The sequence below is a fragment of the Bufo gargarizans genome, chromosome 6 (genome assembly GCF_014858855.1).
Source record: "Bufo gargarizans isolate SCDJY-AF-19 chromosome 6, ASM1485885v1, whole genome shotgun sequence".
In the NCBI taxonomy this organism is placed as follows: domain Eukaryota; kingdom Metazoa; phylum Chordata; class Amphibia; order Anura; family Bufonidae; genus Bufo; species Bufo gargarizans.
The window spans coordinates 128,749,773-128,769,778 of NC_058085.1; the positions used below are offsets into that span (position 1 = coordinate 128,749,773).

Consider the following 20,006-nt stretch of genomic DNA (forward strand, 5'->3'; position numbering starts at 1 on the left):
CTGGTTCAATGGAGCGAACAAGCCAAAAAGATAACGATATTACATTGCATTAAGCAGATACTTAGCCCTCCATGCATTGATGTCCATGGCCCAGCTACACTCCTCTCCTGCGTGTGGCAGTGACAGAGTTGAATACCCGTGCTGGCGTTCTTTAAAGGGAATCAGTCACCAGGATTTTGTGTATAGAGCTGAGCACATGGGCTGCTAGATGGCTGCTAGCACATCCGCAATACCCAGTCCCCATAGCTCTGTGTGCTTTTATTCTGTATAAAAACTGATTTGATACATATGCAAATTAACCTGAGATGAGTCAGAGCTTGAAAATATGACTCTTCTCTGGTCACACAAGTAAGATAAGACTCTTTTATGTTAATTTGCATATGTATCAAATCGTTTTTTTGCACAATAAAGGCACACAGAGCTATGGGGATTGGGTATTGGGGATGTGCTAGCAGCCATCTAGCAACCCATGTCCTCAGCTCTATACCCAAAATCCCGGTGACAGGTTCCCTTTAAACCAGCGTGGGTTTAGGTGAATCCGCCCACCAGATCACATGACTCGTCATGCGGGTGGTGATGTCAATAGTCACATGTTCCCCGCATCACGGAGGAAGACCACGTGTTAGGAACCTCAGCGGGAGGTGTGTCTGCGCTGATTGTACCTCCCCCTACAGTCAGATGAGACAGAGACAGGTCTGACAGCGCAAGGGGGCAGAACTATGGGGAGGTGGGAGATATAGAGATGGGCCTACTCGAATCTCCCTACATCTGCCTTACTTGATAGCATTAGTAAACAAATGGTGCGTCACGTCTATGTTGTCAGAGAATGCACAACCAGGGTATTAAAACGGCAGGTTATATAGGCAATAAACCAGTAAAGAAAATGATATACAGTGAGGCTCGTTCCAACAGACAAAGTTAGATGTTCAAGTTTACAGTTATAAACCCTCCCCCCAATAAGGAGGCAAGGTGCACCTACATCCTAGTTATTTATTTATAGAGGACTGTAGGAATTTTGTCCTCATGTGTCCTACAAAGGTGTGATACCTGTTGTGCAGGAAAATTGCCTAAGATGTCCTAGGAGATGTTATTACTATCTCAAATATCCTAGGGGGATAGTATTACTGCTACTTGGGAGGACTTGAATTAACACAACCTTGTTTCCTCAATGTAGCAACCAAATGAAAGCTGCTCATTGAGGCCCCTTGGCTGTACAGTTCTTAACTCATATATCCACCATGCCTCCCTTTGCAGTATTTTCCTGTCCCAGTCCCCTCCTCTCTTGAGGGAGGGGGGGTCAATTCAATGGCCATAAATGTAATTCCCGTGAAATTACCATTATGGCTCAATTCTATGTGTTTGGCTAGGGGAGTATCCCTGCTATGTCTCATATCACCGAGATGTTCCCCAACTCGTCTCCGAAGTTCCCGGGTGGTTTTACCCACGTATTTAAGGCCACATTGACAGGTTGCCTTATAAATAACTCCCTTTGAACGACAGTTAAAAAAGCACCTAATGGTATAAGTCTTGCCCGTTACATTGCTCATAAATTCACGGCCCCTGGTGATAAAGGGACATGCAATGCAGCCACTGCAGTGAAAACAACCCATCAACGGTTTAAGCCATGATCCTGTTCTATCATTGATTTAGCTGAAGTGGCTGTGGACTGAGCGGTCTCGTAAACTACGGCCTCTACGGTAGGTGCTTTCTTAACTTTTTCTGGATCTGCGCTATGCTCACAAGTTTTCTGAAAGTGGCGTGAAAGTGGGCATATTTTCTTATGTAAATCAATCTCTATACAAATTTACTATTGAGACAATTTTAAAAAGTCGCAAAAAATGGTGCAATTTCACTCCAGTGAGGACCATGATGTCATGTTATATACAGTATATGTCCTGCGCTTATAGGCATCGAGCAGAAGACTCTTTACTTTTTTTTAATCTTTTAACCTTTAAAAATGTTGAATGTTAAATGTAAAAATGTTCATCAAAATAAATGAATTTGTTTTCATTATTTTACTAGAATTTTTACATTTTACATTTTATTAATGTATATTTAGTTAAATATATTGTAAAGTATAACATGTAGTTGTTTTTTTAGTTTTTTTTAAAGCAAGTTTTTTAGTTTCATAATAATAAAATATATTCCCAAATATTATTTTGGGTTTTGCACAGTTTAAAAAAAAAATATTGTTTTCTATAAATGTTGAAAGTCAGATGGGTATCGCAGACCACATAAAAAGTGAATGGGTCCTTTATTTGCATGCAGTGGTCCCACGAACAGACGACTAGTGATGGCCGAATATCGGCCGGGATGATTTGCAAACGCAAGTTCGCGATCAAATGTTCGCGAACCGTGCGTTCGTGGCGGGCCCCATTCACTTTAATAGCGGACGAACCTGAAAAATCTTCAGGTCATATTTGCAGCCAGCAAACACTTACTAGAAGTACACAAATAGTCCCACAACATGGACAGTGACATACCAGAGGAGGATCATTGGCAAAAATTCCCATAAAAAATATGTATTTTAACCACTTAAGGACCACAGGTTTATACCCCCCTAGTGACCAGGCCCTTTTTTACAAATCGGCACTCCACAACTTTAGCGGTTTATTGCTCGGTCATGCAACTTACCACCCAAATGAATTTTACCTCCTTTTCTTCTCACTAATAGAGCTTTCATTTGGTGGTATTTCATTGCCGCTGACATTTTTACTTTTTTTGTTATTAATCGAAATTTAACGATTTTTTTGCAAAAAAATGACATTTTTCACTTTCAGCTGTAAAATTTTGCAAAAAAAACGACATCCATATATACATTTTTTGCCAAATTTATTGTTCTACATGTCTTTGATAAAAAAAAAATGTTTGGGCAAAAAAAAAAATGGTTTGGGTAAAAGTTATAGCATTTGCAAACTATGGTACAAAAATGTGAATTTCCGCTTTTTGAAACAGCTCTGACTTTCTGAGCACCTGTCATAATTCCTGAGGTTCTACAATGCCCAAACAGTAGAAAACCCCCACAAATGACCCCATTTCGGAAAGTAGACACCCTAAGGTATTCGCTGATGGGCATAGTGAGTTCATAGAACTTTTTATTTTTTGTCACAAGTTAGCGGAAAATGATGATGATTTTATTTTTTTTATTTTTTCTTACAAAGTCTCATATTCCACTAACTTGCGACAAAAAATAAAAAATTCTAAAAACTTGCCATGCCCCTCACGGAATACCTTGGGGTGTCTTCTTTCCAAAATGGGGTCACTTGTGGGGTAGTTATACTGCCCTGGCAATTTAGTGGCCCAAATGTGTGAGAAGTACCTTGCAATCAAAATGTGTAAGAAATGACCGGTGAAATCCAAAAGGTGCACTTTGGAATATGTGCCCCTTTGCCCACCTTGGCAGCAAAAAAGTGTGACACATCTGGTATCGCCGTACTCAGGAGAAGTTGGGGAATGTGTTTTGGGGTGTCATTTTACATATACCCATGCTGGGTGACAAAAATATCTTGGTCAAATGCCAACTTTGTATAAAAAAATGGGAAAAGTTGTCTTTTGCCAAGATATTTCTCTCACCCAGCATGGGTATATGTAAAATGACACCCCAAAACACATTCCCCAACTTCTCCTGAGTACGGCGATACCACATGTGTGACACTTTTTTGCTGCCAAGGTGGGCAAAGGGGCACATATTCCAAAGTGCACCTTTCAGATTTTGCAGGCCATTTTTTACACATTTTGATTGCAAGGTACTTCTCACACATTTGGGCCCCTAAATTGCCAGGGCAGTATAACTACACCACAAGTGACCCCATTTTGGAAAGAAGACACCCCAAGGTATTCCGTGAGGGGCATGGCGAGTTCCTAGAATTTTTTATTTTTTGTCACAAGTTAGCGGAAAATGATGATTTTTTATTTTTTATCTTTTTTCCTTACAAAGTCTCATATTCCACTAACTTGCGACAAAAAATAAAAAATTCTAGGAACTCGCCATGCCCCTCACGGAATACCTTGGGGTGTCTTCTTTCCAAAATGGGGTCACTTGTGGCGTAGTTATACTGCCCTGGCAATTTAGGGGCCCAAATGTGTGAGAAGTACTTTGCAATCAAAATGTGTAAAAAATGGCCGGTGAAATCCGAAAGGTGCACTTTGGAATATGTGCCCCTTTGCCCACCTTGGCATCAAAAAAGTGTCACACATCTGGTATCGCCGTACTCAGGAGAAGTTGGGGAATGTGTTTTGGGGTATCATTTTACATATACCCGTGCTGGGTGAGAGAAATATCTTGGCAAAAGACAACTTTTCCCATTTTTTTATACAAAGTTGGCATTTGACCAAGATATTTTTGTCACCCAGCATGGGTATATGTAAAATGACACCCCAAAACACATTCCCCAACTTCTCCTGAGTACGGCGATACCAGATGTGTCACACTTTTTTGCTGCCAAGGTGGGCAAAGGGGCACATATTCCAAAGTGCACCTTTCGGATTTTGCAGGGCATTTTTTACACATTTTGATTGCAAAGTTCTTCTCACATATTTGGGCCCCTAAATTGCCAGGGCAGTATAACTACGCCACAAGTGACCCCATTTTGGAAAGAAGACACCCCAAGGTATTCCGTGAGGGGCATGGCGAGTTCCTAGAATTTTTTATTTTTTGTCGCAAGTTAGTGGAATATGAGACTTTGTAAGGAAAAAAGAAAAAAAAAGAAAAATCATCATTTTCCGCTAACTTGTGACAAAAAAAAAAAAATTCTAGGAACTCGCCGTGCCCCTCACGGAATACCTTGGGGTGTCTTCTTTCCAAAATGGGGTCACTTGTGGCGTAGTTATACTGCCCTGGCAATTTAGGGGCCCAAATGTGTAAGAAGTACCTTGCAATCAAAATGTGTAAAAAAATGGCCGGTGAAATCCGAAAGGTGCACTTTGGAATATGCGCCCCTTTGCCCACCTTGGCATCAAAAAAGTGTGACACATCTGGTATCGCCGTACTCAGGAGAAGTTGGGGAATGTGTTTTGGGGTGTCATTTTACATATACCCATGCTGGGTGAGAGAAATATCTTGGCAAAAGACAACTTTTCCCATTTGTTTTATACAAAGTTGGCATTTGACCAAGATATTTATCTCACCCAGCATGGGTATATGTGAAATGACACCCCAAAACACATTCCCCAACTTCTTCTGAGTACGGCGATACCACATGTGTGACACTTTTTTGCAGCCTAGATGCGCAAAGCGGCCCAAATTCCTTTTAGGAGGGCATTTTTAGACATTTGGATCCCAGACTTCTTCTGGCTCTTTAGGGCCCCTAAAAAGCCAGGGCAGTATAAATACCCCACATGTGACCCCACTTTGGAAAGAAGACACCCCAAGGTATTCAATGAGGGGCCTGGCGAGTTCATAGAAATTTTTTTTTGGCCATAATTTAGCAAAAAAAAAATTTTTGGGGTTTTTTTCTCACAAAGTGTCACTTTCCGCTAACTTAGGACAAAAATTTAAATCTTTCATAGACTCAATATGCCCCTCAGCAAATACCTTGGGGTGTCTTCTTTCCAAAATGGGGTGAGTTGTGGGGTGTTTGTACTGCCCTTGCATTTGAGGGTCTCCGCAATCATTACATGTATAGCCAGCATTAGGAGTTTCTGCTATTCTCCTTATATTGAGCATACAGGTAATGAGATTTTTTTTTCCGTTCAGCCTCTGGGCTGAAAGAAAAAAATGAACGGCACAGATTTCTTCATTCGCATCGATCAATGTGGATGAAAAAATCTCTGCCCAAAAAAAAAAAGGAGGGGAAAGGCGTCTGCCAGGACATAGGAGCTCCGCCCTACATCCATACCCACTTAGCTCGTATGCCCTGGCAAACCAGATTTCTCCATTCGCATCAATCGATGTGGATGAATAAATCATTGCCGGGATTATTATTTTTTTACATACAAAGTGTTTGCCAAAGCATAGGAACGCCGCCTCCTCCTCAGCTCGTATGCCTCGGCAAACGTATCTGTTACTGCAGAGTAGAAATCTCGTCTTGCAGCGCCGCATACACCGACTTGCGTGTAATCTGACAGCAGCGCAATGCTTCTGTCAGAATGCACATCAGTGCTGCAGCTGCTTGATCGCTTGGTCCACCTGGAAGGTAAAAAAACAAAAAAACAAAAAAGAAAAAACCAGGCCGCAACGCAATAATTTTATTAACATTAACTTTAGAGAACATTAACTTTTCTAAACTTTTGAAACAGAACAATAACTTTTTTGCTTACCGGTGATTTTTTCTTTTCTTTTTTTTTTCTTTTTTTACCTTTATTGGACAAACCTCTCCTTCCCCATGGGACAATGTGCAAAGCGCAAATCGCCCAAACATGTGGCGAAGTGCATTATGCACTTTGTCCCAGGTGAAAGGAGAGGTTTGTGGCAGCTCTGTGTGAAAGGGCCCTAAGACCCCTGTGTGCCTGTCCTGTGTACGCAATCCCTATGCTAATAGTGTACCTGAGTGTGGAACTTGCGGAAACACTCCCCTATGCATAGGGCAGGCTGGTCAGGACAGTCAGGACAAAAAAAGGTGGTGTCACGCCTTATTCCACCCCTGCTACAGACACGACATCTTTTTCTTGTGGAACGTTGAGTTGGGGTACCAGGATAGACAGACGGGAAGTGTCTGCCATGTAGCCGGCTCACTACATCAGGGCCTTGGGGCACGGACCCTCCTGGATACAGGATTTCCGAAATGATCTCTTCCTGGAATTTTAGGAAGGATCCTGTTCTCCCAGCCTTACTGTAGAGAACAAAACTATTGTACATCGCCAATTGGATCAAATAAACAGACACCTTCTTATACCAGCGTCTGGTGCGTCGGGACACTAAATAGGGAGCCAACATCTGGTCATTGAAGTCCACCCCTCCCATCTGAAGGTTATAGTCGTGGACAGAGAGGGGTTTCACAATGACTCCAGTTGCCCGTTCAATTTGGACAGTCGTGTCTGCGTGAATGGTGGACAGAAGGTAAACGTCCCTCTTGTCCCTCCACTTCACCGCGAGCAGTTCTTGGTCACACAAGGCAGCCCTCTCCCCCCGTGCAAGTCGGGTACTAACGAGCCGTTGGGGGAAGCCCCGGCGACTAGGTCGCGCGGTACCACAGCATTGAATTCCGACTATATGTAAGTCCCGAAAGAGGGCCACGCTTGAGTAAAAATTGTCCACGTATAAGTGGTACCCCTTGTGGAATAAGGGTGACACCAAGTCCCAGACAATCTTGCCACTGCTCCCCAGGTAGTCAGGACATCCGACCGGCTCCAGTTTTGAGTCTTTTCCCTCATAGACCCTAAAACGATATGTATAGCCTGTGGCCCTTTCACAGAGCTTATACAGTTTGACCCCATACCGGGCGCGCTTGCTGGGGATGTACTGTTTTATGCCAAGGCGCCCGGTAAAATGTACTAGGGACTCGTCTATGCAGATGTTTTGATTAGGGGTATACGCATCTGCAAATCTGGATGACAAATGGTCTATGAGGGGCCGAATTTTGTGGAGCCGGTCATAAGCAGGGTGGCCTCTTGGATGACAGGTGCTATTGTCCGCAAAATGCATAAAGCACATGATGACCTCAAAACGTGCCCTAGACATTGCAGCAGAGAACATGGGCATGTAATGTATTGGGTCTTTAGACCAATATGACCGCAATACATTTTTTTTTGTTAGACCCATGCTGAGGATAAGGCCCAAAAAAATTTTAAACTCGGAAACAGTGACTGGTTTCCACCGGAAAGGCTGGGCATAGTAGCTTTCCGGATTGGCGGTAATAAACTGTGTGGCGTAGCGGTTGGTTTCAGCCACAACTAGGTCATAGAGATCCGCGGTGAAGAACAGCTCAAAAAACTGAAGGGCCGATCCTAAATGAGCCGTCTCCACGCGAACTCCAGACTGGGCGGTGAAAGGGGGCAATACGGGTGCGGCGGAATCAGGGGATTGCCAATTAGGATTTGCCAGCACCTCTGGGAGACTAAGGGTTCTACGGGCCTGTGAACGCGGTGGCTGCGACGGGGGAGTTATTGCACGTGCCACCGTACCAGCTGGAACTGCCCTTCTGGTGCTCGCCACTTCACCAGGGACTACGGCAGTGCTGGTAGAAGGTCCAGGCTGTGCTGCGCTGCTGGTGTATGCCGCACCATAAACAAGATCAGCGCTAGCACCACTCTGCTGCAAATGAGGATCATCATGCAGGGTAGGCAGAACTCTTACATGGGATCGGGTACGTCTGGCCGTAGCAGGGACCTCTACCTCGTCATCCTCACTAGCCGTTAGAGTGCCACTGCTGTCTACAGGTTCATATTCTGAACCACTGGATTCAGCGGATAAGGCGTCCCCATCGCTTTCATCCATCACGGTCAGAATCCTGTAGGCCTCTTCAGCGGAATACCCCTTGTTTGACATTTTGGGTTCACTAAATTTAGGGGGTATTCCTCTGAGACTACCCAGGAAAAAGAGCAAACCTGCTTAGTAAAAAGGAGTGCTTGCGAAGTAAAGCTGCGATCGCTAATAAAGATCCAAAAAGCTCAAAAGTGATCTTTTATAGCGGCGCAGCGATTTTACGGTTTTTGCAGTGATCAGAAAAAAAAAATTCTGTCACTGCGGTGGGGCGGACTGAACGCAAGTGTGCGCACAAGATCAGGCCTGATCGGGCGAACACTGCGTTTTTTGTAGAACCTAAGGTGACCCTAATGTACTTATATAGATCTGATTGCGATCAGTATTGATCACTTACAGATACTATATAGTACTAGTGCTGATTAGCGACAGCGATGACGCTAATCAGCGACTAATCGGTGACTGCGGTGCGGTGCGGAGGGCGCTAACTACCTAACAAGTAGCTAACTACCTGGCGGTGATAAGGGACCCTAACAGGGGGGTGATCAATGACAGGGGGGTGGATAAGGGGGTGATCAGGGTGTCTAATATGGGTGATCAGGAGCTAAATAAGGGGTTAAATAAATGACAGGGAAATATCTAATGTGTAGTGTGGTGTTTGGTGCTACTTACTGAGCTGCCTGTATCCTCTGGTGGTCGATCCAAGCAAAAGGGACCACCAGAGGACCAGGCAGGAGTTATATCAGACGCTATTTTCAAAATAGCGTCTGACATAACCATTTCATTGGCCGATTCAAAAATCCACAGCCTGCCAGCCAATGATCGCGGCCGGCAGGCTGCAGATGAACTTGTGAACTGCGGAATCCTGTGAACGCACGCTCCTGTGAGCGCGCGTTCACAGGAAATCTCGGCTCACGCGAGATGACGCCAATCGGCGTTAGTGTGACCTGGCAGCGCCGCAGCATTGACGCCTTTCGGCGTTAGTGTGACGGGAGAAGGTTAATCAAGGGAAACTAAAAATGTGCCCTGCTGGAGCCTAGGCATTTTTTATTTCCTATTGGTTTGATGTATGCAAATGTGCAGCACTTGTTTTTGTATCCTGCAGAGTCCATTAAAAAAATGCATACGTAACATAATTTCTTTTTTCTACCATGGAACTGTAGGGTGAACGAACACCACTGTACGGCATCAGTCTGAGGCATCTGTTAATGCATACATTTTTGTTATGCATTAAATGGATGGCAAAAATAGTATGTGAACCGAGCCCTAGTGTCAGAATATGCACCAGTACACAGCAGAGCAGCGTGGCGAAGAGGGGAGTCTGCCATGTACAGACAGAGAGCTACCTCAACCTGGTGGTCAGGGATGAGGACTGTGCTTCCCAATGATAATTTTCTACTTGTAAATACAGGGCACAGTATAATACACTAGAATATATATATATAATATAGAGATATTAGCCCTACTCCCGAATAATAATACAATTAGGTGGTCATTTATTATATAGAAATACATCTATGTTAGGCGTATTTCTGATACAAATTGTGACACAAAGGTCCTTAGCACCGCAATCTGCATATTTTTCCCGCTCATGCCAGGTCAAAAAAAAGGATGGCGTGGGCAGGGAAAGGGATACAGTTATGGCCATCCAGTTATTGGATACCACCTCCATACATTGACCGGATAACACCTCTGTACAGTGACCGGATAACACCGCCATACTGTGACCGGATAAAAGGGTATAAGAGGGCACTGTACAGGTAATGACAAAGGACACTGCACAGGGTGTGGTAAGAGGGCACAATGCAGAGTATAAGGGGGCACAGTATGAGGTGAGGGGCACAGTACAGGGTGGCGGCACAGTCACATGACCCTGTGACATTAGAAGGTCCTTATGGTGAATGCAATTCATACGCCATAATGAGAGGCAGAGGAGTGAGACAGGGGTGTGATTAGGTGGCTAGAGATAAAAAAATTAACTGTCGGCTAGTACAGGCCCCAAAAATTTGGCAATAGGCATTCACCTGACAGCAAAGAACTTTGGATTCTGTGGCTGGAGGTACATTAGGCGGTCACAGGACAAAAATGTAACTGTCAGCCAGTTCAGGCCCCAAAAATTAGGCAATAGGCATTCATCTGACAGAAAAGAACTTTGGATTCTGTGGCTGGAGGTACATTAGGCGGTCACAGGATAAAAATGTAACTGTCGGCCAGCACAGGACCCAAAAATTAGGCAATAGGCATTCATCTGACAGCAAAGATCTCTGGATTCTGTGGCTGGAGATACATTAGGTGGTCACAGGATAAAAATTTAACTGTCGGCCAATACAGGCCCTGAAAATTAGGCTATAAGCATTCACCTGACAGCGAAGAACTTTGGATTCTGTGGCTGGAGGTACTTTAGGCGGTCACAGGATAAATATGTAACTGTCGGCCAGTGCAGACGCCAAAAATTAGGCAATAGGCATTCACCTGACAGCACAGAACTTTGGATTCTGTGGCTGGAGGTACATTAGGCAGTCACAGGATAAATATGTAGCCGTCGGCCAGTACAGGCCCCAAAAATTAGGTATTCACCTGACATAAAAGTCAAGGACCATTCTTTGTTCTGGTTGGTGGCGGATATGTGTGGGCTGGCATGAGGAAATTTAATTACACGTGGTCATCACATGTGTTGAATTCCTACGAGATCCATGCCTCATTCATTTTTTTAAATTTGAGGTAGTCTACAGTGTCGTGAGCTCGGCGAGTGCGCTTATCAGTCACGATCCCCCCTGCTGTGCTGAACGTCCTTTCGGACAGGACACTCGACGAGGGGCAAGCCAAGAGTTCCATGGCAAATTGTGCCAGCTTTGGCCACAGGTTGAGCCTGCACACCCAGTAGTCAAGGGGTTCCTCGCTTCTCAGAGCATCCACATCGGTCGTTAACCCGATGTAGTCGGACACCTGTCGGTCTAGGCGTTCCCTGAGGCTGGATCCGGAGGGCAGCTCTCGATGAGTTGACTGCAAGAATGACCAACACATCTTCAAACTGCCTTTTTGCAGCTGTTTTGCTGTGGGTGGAAATTCCTCTGCCAGTGCCCGCAACAGCAGCATCTTTCGCAGCAAGGCCTGGAAATACTGCATTCTACCAACCCTCTTTGATGCTGGTAACATGTTCGCCATTTTGTGTTGTACCGAAGGTCTAAGTACGTTGCCACCCAGTGCAGGTCCTTGTCCTTTATGCTTTTTATACTGGGGTCCCTCTACAAACACTGGAGCATGAAGGCCCCCATCATTTGCACTAAATTGGAAGCTGTGAAGTGCCTTGGCTTCTGCTCATCGCCCCAGGAGAATGTCGTCCTCGTTCTCCTCCCCCCAGCCACGGACAACACCAGGGATCCCCGAAAAGTTTAAAGCCTGCTCTTCTTGCTCCTCCTCCTTTCCCCAGCCACCATCCTCCTCCTCCTCCTTTTTCAGACTCCTGCTAACTTTTCTCAGATGTGGGAATTCATTCAGCATTGCTACTTCCTCATCTTCCACCTCCTGCTCCTCGATGGCTTGATCAATGACACGACACAATGCACACTCCAGAAAGAAGGCATAAGGTAAGATGTCACTGATGGCCCCCTGGCTGTGACTGACCAGTTTGTTGATCTCATCAAATGGCCACAGATGTCTGCATGCGTTGCGCATGAGCAGCCACTGCGCGGTGAAAAGAAACCAAGCTCCCCAGAATCTGTCCTGCCGCAGAGTTCGTACAGGTAGTCGTTAACTGCAAGTTTTTGCTGGAGCAGCCTATCAAGCATAAGCAAGGTGGAGTTCCAGCGCGTCGGGCAGTCACAAATCAGACGTCTGATGGGCAAGTGGTGTCGCCGCTGAACGTCAGCAAGGCGAGCCATGGCCGTGTAAGATCTTAAATGGCCAGATATTTTCCTGGCCTGCCGCAAGATGTCCTGGACCCCTGGGTATTTGGCAACGAATTGCTGCACGTCTAAGTTCAGGACATGCACAGCACATGTGTCCTTTTGCCCTGTTTCAGAGCACTCAGCAGATTGGCACCATTGTCGCACACCGCTTTACCAACTGTGAAATTGAGCGGGGGTTAGCCACTTATCGGCCTGTGACCACAGAGCTGAAAGCAGGGCAGGACCGGTGTGGCTCTTGGCTTCCAGGCACAGCAGCTGCAGCACAGCATGGCAACGTCTCACCTGGCATGTAAAATAGGTTCTGGGGAGCTTGGGGGGTGCAGCGGAAGAAGCGGTAGCAGTGGAAAAAGTGGATTCAGCAGAGGAGGAGACGGAGGACGGCCTGCATGCAATCTGTGGCGGTAACACCAAATCCACACGAGTCACCATGGGTTACATGCTTGATGGCCATCAGAAGGTTCACCCAGTGGGCAGAAAAAGCCATGTACCTTACCTGCCCGTGTTTGCTAGACCACGTTTCTGTGGTCAGATGTATCTTGGCACCGACACTATGTGCCAGAGATATATTAACTTGTCGCTGAATGCAGCCATATAGTTCAAGGATGCCCTTCTGGCCCTTGCGGTGTGCCAATGGCCACAAATTTTCTAAAGGCCTCCGAGTCCACCAATTTACATGGCAGTAGTTGGCAGGCTTGCAGTTTCGACAAGCAAGAGGTCAGCAGTTGGGCAAGAGGATTATCTGGTATCATAATTTTTTTACACTCGAACATTTGGGCCATGGAAGCCTGCCTTGTGCCAGATGAACGTGACGACGGAACGGTGGAAGGTGGAGTGGAGGACAAATGGGAGGAGAGAGGAAAAGAAGAAGGAAAAGAGGCAGGACATGGAGCGCCGTTAGTGTGGCTTTGTGGGTTCTGACGGCGTTGCTCCAACTGGGCTCGGTGATGGGATGCCAGGTGCCTTCTTAAGGCGGTCGTCCCTAGGTAAGTGTTGGGCTTACCGCGACTTATGCGTTGACAGCACAGGCTGAAGATGACAACACTATTGTCAGTAGCTGACACGTTAAAAAAAGCCCACACTGAGGAGCCATGTGGCGGTGTCCTGGGAGCACAAAATGTAACCGTGCATGGTGGATGGCTCGCTCCAGATACATTTGCAGTATACATTTTTGCCTCCTGTGCACTGCAAGTTCTGCCTGTTTCTCCTCCTCCCTCTCTGCTGCTCCGTCTCTCCCTCTCAACTCCCCTCCTCTTCCTCACTTGTGGGCACTCACTTGACGTCCATCGACACGTCATCATCGTCGCCTTCACCACCACTGACATTAGAGATCTCGGAGTAGGCAGCAACAGCAGGGACCAACCTCCTTGGGCTGATCTGGGTACTGTCGTCAGACCACTGGGTGGCAGCCGTTACTCACTTCCTCATCCAATGCCAAGAATGGCTGCGCATCGGTAAGGTCTGGGAATGGATGGGAAAATAATTCCTCTGACTCAAGTGGAGGGGCTATGGTGGTGGTGGTGTCCTTGGGGGTGCACACAGCAGAGAGTGAGGAGGGTGCAGATACAGAGGATGAGGAGGGTGCAGAAGCAGATGGCTGAGTGAGCCACTCAACCAACTCTGGTATGCCTCTTCCTCTGCCTGTCATTTTAAAAATGACCCTATGCCAAACTCGCTAGATAAGAGCAGTATTTGTGTAAGCTGATATATGGCAGGCCTCAATCAGTTGTTAGTTGAAGCTGGTATATCACCCTCAAGCAGTAATTTTGGGTGTGGAGAACTTCTATCACTATTTTGTGTAAGCTGATATATGGCAGGCCTCAATCAGTTGTTAGTTGAAGCTGGTATATCACCCTCAAGCAGTAATATTGCGGACACAGCCCGTAGGTATATGGAAAACCTCTGTCACTATTTTGTGGAAGCTGATATATGGCAGGCCTCAATCAGTTGTTAATTGAAGCAGGTATATCAAAACCTGCAATCCGTATTTTGTGGACGCAGGTATATGGAAACCTCTATCACTATTTTGTGGAAGCTGATATTTGGCAGGCCTCAATCAGTTGTTAGATGTAGCAGTTATATCAAAACCCGCAATCTGTATTTTGTGGACGCAGGTAAATGAAAAACCTCTATCACTATTTTGTGGAAGCTGATATATGGCAGGCCTCAATCAGTTGTTAGTTGAAGCTGGTATATCACCCTCAAGCAGTAATTTTGTGTATGCAGGTATATGGAGAACCTCTATCACTATTTTGTGGAAGCTGATATATGGAAGGCCTCAATCAGTTGTTAATTGAAGCAGGTATATCAAAACCTGAAATCCGTATTTTGTGGACGCAGGTATATGGAAAACCTCTGTCACTATTTTGTGGAAGCTGATATTTGGCAGGCCTCAATCAGTTGTTAGATGTAGCAGTAATATCAAAACCCCCAATCTGTATTTTGTGGACGCAGGTATATGAAAAACCTCTATCACTATTTTGTGTAAGCTGATATATGGCAGGCCTCAATCAGTTGTTAGTTGAAGCTGGTATATCACCCTCAAGCAGTAATTTTGTGGATGCAGGTATATGAAAAACCTCTATCACTATTTTGTGGAAGCTGATATTTGGCAGGCCTCAATCAGTTGTTAGATGTAGCAGGTATATCAAAACCCGCAATCTGTATTTTGTGGACGCAGGTATATGGAAAACCTCTATCACTATTTTGTGGAAGCTGATATATGGCAGGCCTCAATCAGTTGTTAGTTGAAGCTGGTATATCACCCTCAAGCAGTAATTTTGTGGACTCAGGCATATGGAAAACCTCTATCACTATTCAGAGCCGTCTTTAATATTGATTGGAACCTGGGCAAGAATTTACTTGGGCCCCCTGGATCCCGCCTTCCCACACCCTAGCATGCAATCACGCTGTCCACCACAACACACACACACACACACACACAAAAAAATAATAATCCACACACCTAGTAGAGTAGTAAACTTTAATAACGATTAGTTACCACTAGAGGTATTCCTTGGCAGCAATGTAAATACTGCCTTTTTTTCTGAAAAGGCAGTGTTTACATTAAAAAGCTTGCAGAGACATGCTATAGACACCAGAACTACTATGTTTAGCTGTTGTGGTTCTGGTGACTATAGTGTCCCTAAATATAGAGAGAAAAAAAAGAATCACCATAAAAGTATCACAAAAGTATCAAATAAAATGGCTGTATCATTATTCTAAAAGTTAAAAAAGCACAACTTCTGACACAAATATTTTGCAGATTATTATTATTTTCTACAATGTCCAGATATTACTGTACTACTAACCCCTACATCCACCACCACATACCTCTTACATGCAGTGACGTCTCTTTGATGTAGATGTTCTCTTTTCTCATCTTCTCCTTTCAGACCTTCAGACCAGACCACCATTTTTCAGCCATTTCTCGTCTCTGTAGTTTGACAAACAAAATCTTAGTTTACTACTTTTTCATCATCCTCCCATCTTCTGGACAAATCTGCTCTGCTAGAGCACACGGTAGTAATAGTGCTTCTACAGTGCCCCCAACATGTGCCCACTGTGCCCCAGAAGTAATAATGCTCCCATTGTGCCCATACTAGTAATCATGTTCCCCATAGACCCCCAGTAGTAATAAAGCCCATCATAATGCCCCCGGTAGTAATAATTCTCCTTATAATGTGCCAGTGCAAAAAATACCCCCTTTTAATGCCCCCACAGTGCCCCCATAATGTGCCAGCATAAAATACCCCTATATAGTACCCCCAGTAAATTCCCCATACTGCTCCTCTCCCCCCTTCTTCCTAGTGCCCCAATACTGTACCAGTATAAAATGCCCCATATAGTGCCCCAGTAGATGCCCTCAGTGTCCCCCATAATTTGCAAGTATAAAATACCCCTTCTTAGTGCCCCTATAGATGAGCCCATAGTACTCCTCTCTCCCCTTTCCCATAGCACCCACTATAATGTGCCCCAGTATAAAATACCCCTTTACAGATTTCCCTATAAAAAATGCCCCTTCTTTGTGGCCTCAGTAGAAGCCTCCAAAGTGTTCCTCTCACCCTTCCCCCATATAAAATACCCCTTCTTTGTGGCCTCAGTAGATGCCCCCATAGTGCCCCAATAATGTGCCAGTAAGAAGTGCCCCCATAGATGCCCCCACAGTGCCACTCAATAATGTGCCACCAATAATGTGCCAGTGATAAGTGTCCCCATAGATACCCCCACAGTGCCCCCCAATAATGTGCCAGTAAGATGTGCCCCCATATATGCCCCCCAATTATGTGCCAGTAACAAGTGCCCCCATAGATGCCCCCCAATCATGTGCCAGTAGTAGTGCTATATAAAAAAATAAAAAAATAAACACTTATACTTACCTCCATCAGGCTGGCAGTGATGCGATGCAGGCCTCTTCCGGCCTGTGTCCCGCGCTGTACAGCTCAGGCGGCACAATGACGTCATCGCGCACCTGCAACGGCCTCTGATAGTGTCTAGTGCCTTCAGTCTATCAGAGCAACAGGGAAGGGAGATGCTTCTCCCTTACAGGCCAGGGCTCCATAGGAAATACTATGCAGCAGCCTCCTGTCATTCACAAAGACAGAGGCTGCTGCACACATGCTCCGGCTCCTCCGATTGCCACATGGGGGAGCCGGAGCATCACCGGAAGCACAAGCTTCTGGTGTATCGCGCGCTCAGATGCAGTGGTCAGGATTGGCCACGGCATCTGAGGAGTTAAATGTCTGTGATCGGCATTATTGCTGGTTGCGGACATGAGCCGCAGGTGTCTGCTAGAAGAAGCAGACGGCCACCCGTGGCTATCTTTAAAGACCCGGCCTTCGCCGTACTATTATGGCACTGGTCAGGAAAGGGTTAAAGATATCACCCATTCAGGAGTCGAGGAAGCACAGTAGACACTGAATGCCTGCTGTTTCACACAGCAGATACCCGGGTGAACATGTAATTAATTGGAGTCTCTAAGAAAAATTATATTATGATCACATGTTCATGTTCACGTTCCCTAGGAGAACTTTTAAAATGTGTAAAAAAAAATATATTTTTTTTTAAGTATAAAAAAATATTTTAATATAAAAATTTTAATCATCTCCCCTTTTCCCATAATATTAATAAACAATAAAAATAGACATGATGGGCATCTCTGCACCCCAGAAAGGCCATAATATTAACCCCTTAAAGGATAACTGTCAAATTTAGACCCTAATTTCAATTTTCACATATGTAGTTACTAATAACATGATATTCCAGAATCAGTTACTATTAGACTGACTTACCCCATATTTAATAAGATTCAGCCCTTAGCAACCAGTCTGCATAAAACTGCAATTTCACTATTTAGTTAAGATGGCCGCCACTGTCCTCACCCTGAGGCTAATCCTGCCTGCCCTCACTAGCCAGTAACAATAGCCCCCCAAAAGTGTCAGTAACCAGAGCTCTCCCCCCTAAAGGGTTAATCTCCTGCAGCACAAAGGGGTCCTCTTACCACATATAGCTTTCATTTATACACTGAGCAGACGGAAGATTTCCCTTCTCCCTGGTCTGCGCTGCTCCAACTCTGCATTCTCCAGCTCTGCTGAGTGAGGGAGCGTCTGCCAAGTGCAGGGACAGGGAGAAGTGCACACAGCCCAGGCACTGTTATCAGCTGCTGTGGAGGACCTGGCTTTAATCATTTACTTACAGTCCCTGGCTGTCAGCAATCTGACCTTGCACGCAGCATGCTTCTGCGACCTCTGTCCTTCAACATAGATGGACCATGCCTAGCAACCCTATTTTAAGCACAGGTAAAAGTAGGCAGTACAGGGAACAAAAATGTGGAATTAAGGGGTAATTTAATACACAGTGAAAAGTTGAAATAGGGCCTGTGAAAAAGTTGAAATGAGATATTAATCACCACAATCCAATATAAAAAAATAAAATAAAAATACGACAGTTATACTTTAAGTAGCGGGCCCATTTTTGGTTTTGCATTTAATTTTTTTCCTCCCCACGTTCCAATAGCCATAACTTAATTTTCCATTCATATAGCAATATAAGGGCTTTTTTTTTTACGGGATAAGTTATATTTCTTAAGGGCACTATTTTTTTTTACCATTGTTTTTGGTTTTTATAGGTCCCATATGTATGACTTTTTGATCACTGCTATAAAAAAAAAAAATTGGGGGGGGGGAGAGGTGACTAAAAAATGGCGTGTAGATAAAAAAAAATTTTTCCTTATGGCGTTCACCACACAGGAATTTGGCAATATCTGATGTTAATTTTTTTATAGTTAATATATTCTTATATGTAAAATTGGGAAAGTGGAGGTGATTTAAACTTTTTACTTTTATAGTAATAACTTTTAACCCCCTTAGGGAGCGCAAATCCAGGATCAAAAGATCCCTTGTCCGATTCACCCTTTGTGCACAGCTTAGGCTACTTTCACACTAGCGTTCGGGGCTCTGCTTGCGAGTTCCGTTTAAAGGCTCTCACAAGCGGCCCTGAACGCATCCGTACTGCCCCAATGCATTCTGAGTGGATGCGGATCCGCTCCGAATGCCTGTCTGGCACCGTTTGGCCTCCGCTCCGCTCAGCAGGCGGACACCCGAACGCTGCTTGCAGCGTTCGGGTGTCCGCCAGGCCGTGCGGAGGCAAACGGATCCGTCCAGACTTACAATGTAAGGCCTCATGCACACGACCGTTGTGTGCACCCGTGGCCGTTGTTCCGTTTTCCGTGATTTTCTTTCAATGGGTCGGTTGAAAACTCGGAAAATGCACCGTTTGTCATCTGCCTCCGTGATCTGTGTATCCTGTATCAGGTGCGGCACCTGAGGGGTTAATTGTGCAGATCACAGCCCCCTGTAAGAGATCGGGTGCTGCCAGGCAGCAGGGGGCAGTCATGTACACACTTCTTAGTATATTCTAACTTGAAGCGTCCCCATCACCATGGGAACGCCTCTGTGTTAGAATATACTGTCGGATATGAGTTTTCACGATGTAACTCAAATCCGATGGTATATTTTAACATAGAGGTGTTCCCATGGTGATGGGGACGCTTCAAGTTAAAATATAGTATCGGATTTGAGAAAACTCCCATCCGATGGTATAATAGGGACTCCTGACTTTACATTGAAAGTCAATGTGGGACGGATCCGTTTGCAATTGCACCATATTGTGTCAACGTCAAACGGATCCGTCCCTATTGACTTGCATTGTAAGTCAGGATGGATCCGTTTGGCTCCGCACGGCCAGGCGGACACCAAAACGACTTTTTCCTTCATGTCCGTGGATCCTCCAAAAATCAAGGAAAACCCACGGAAGGAAAAACAGACATGGATCACGGAACTACGGAACCCGTTTTTGCGGACCGCAAAAAAAAACGGTCGTGTGCATGAGGCCTAAGTCAATGGGGACGGATCCGTTTGAAGTTGACACAATATGGCTCAATTTCAAACGGATCCGTCCCCCATTGACTTTTAATGTAAAGTCTGGACGGATCCGTCTGAGCTACTTTCACACTTAGAATTTTTTCTGAAATATAATGCAGAATGATCCGTTCTGAACGGATCTGTCTGTGCAGACACCAGACATATCCGCTCCGAACGCAAGTGTAATAGTAGCCTAAGCAGGGAGCTTCAAAAGTATCAAAAGTATCCACGCCTAACTCCACAGATGTTGCGATCGGTGATGATCGTGGCATCTGATAGGTCAAGGGTCGGCAACCTTTCGCACTCCAGCTGTTGTGAAAC

At 45.2% G+C, this 20,006-nt stretch overlaps 1 protein-coding gene across 5 annotated transcripts in view; it reads right to left on the minus strand.

Annotated features, from left to right (window-relative positions):
• The window catches only part of LOC122940189 (NXPE family member 1-like), a 294,633-nt gene that overhangs the window by 112,576 nt on the left and 162,051 nt on the right, over positions 1–20,006 (minus strand). The window lies entirely within an intron of this gene.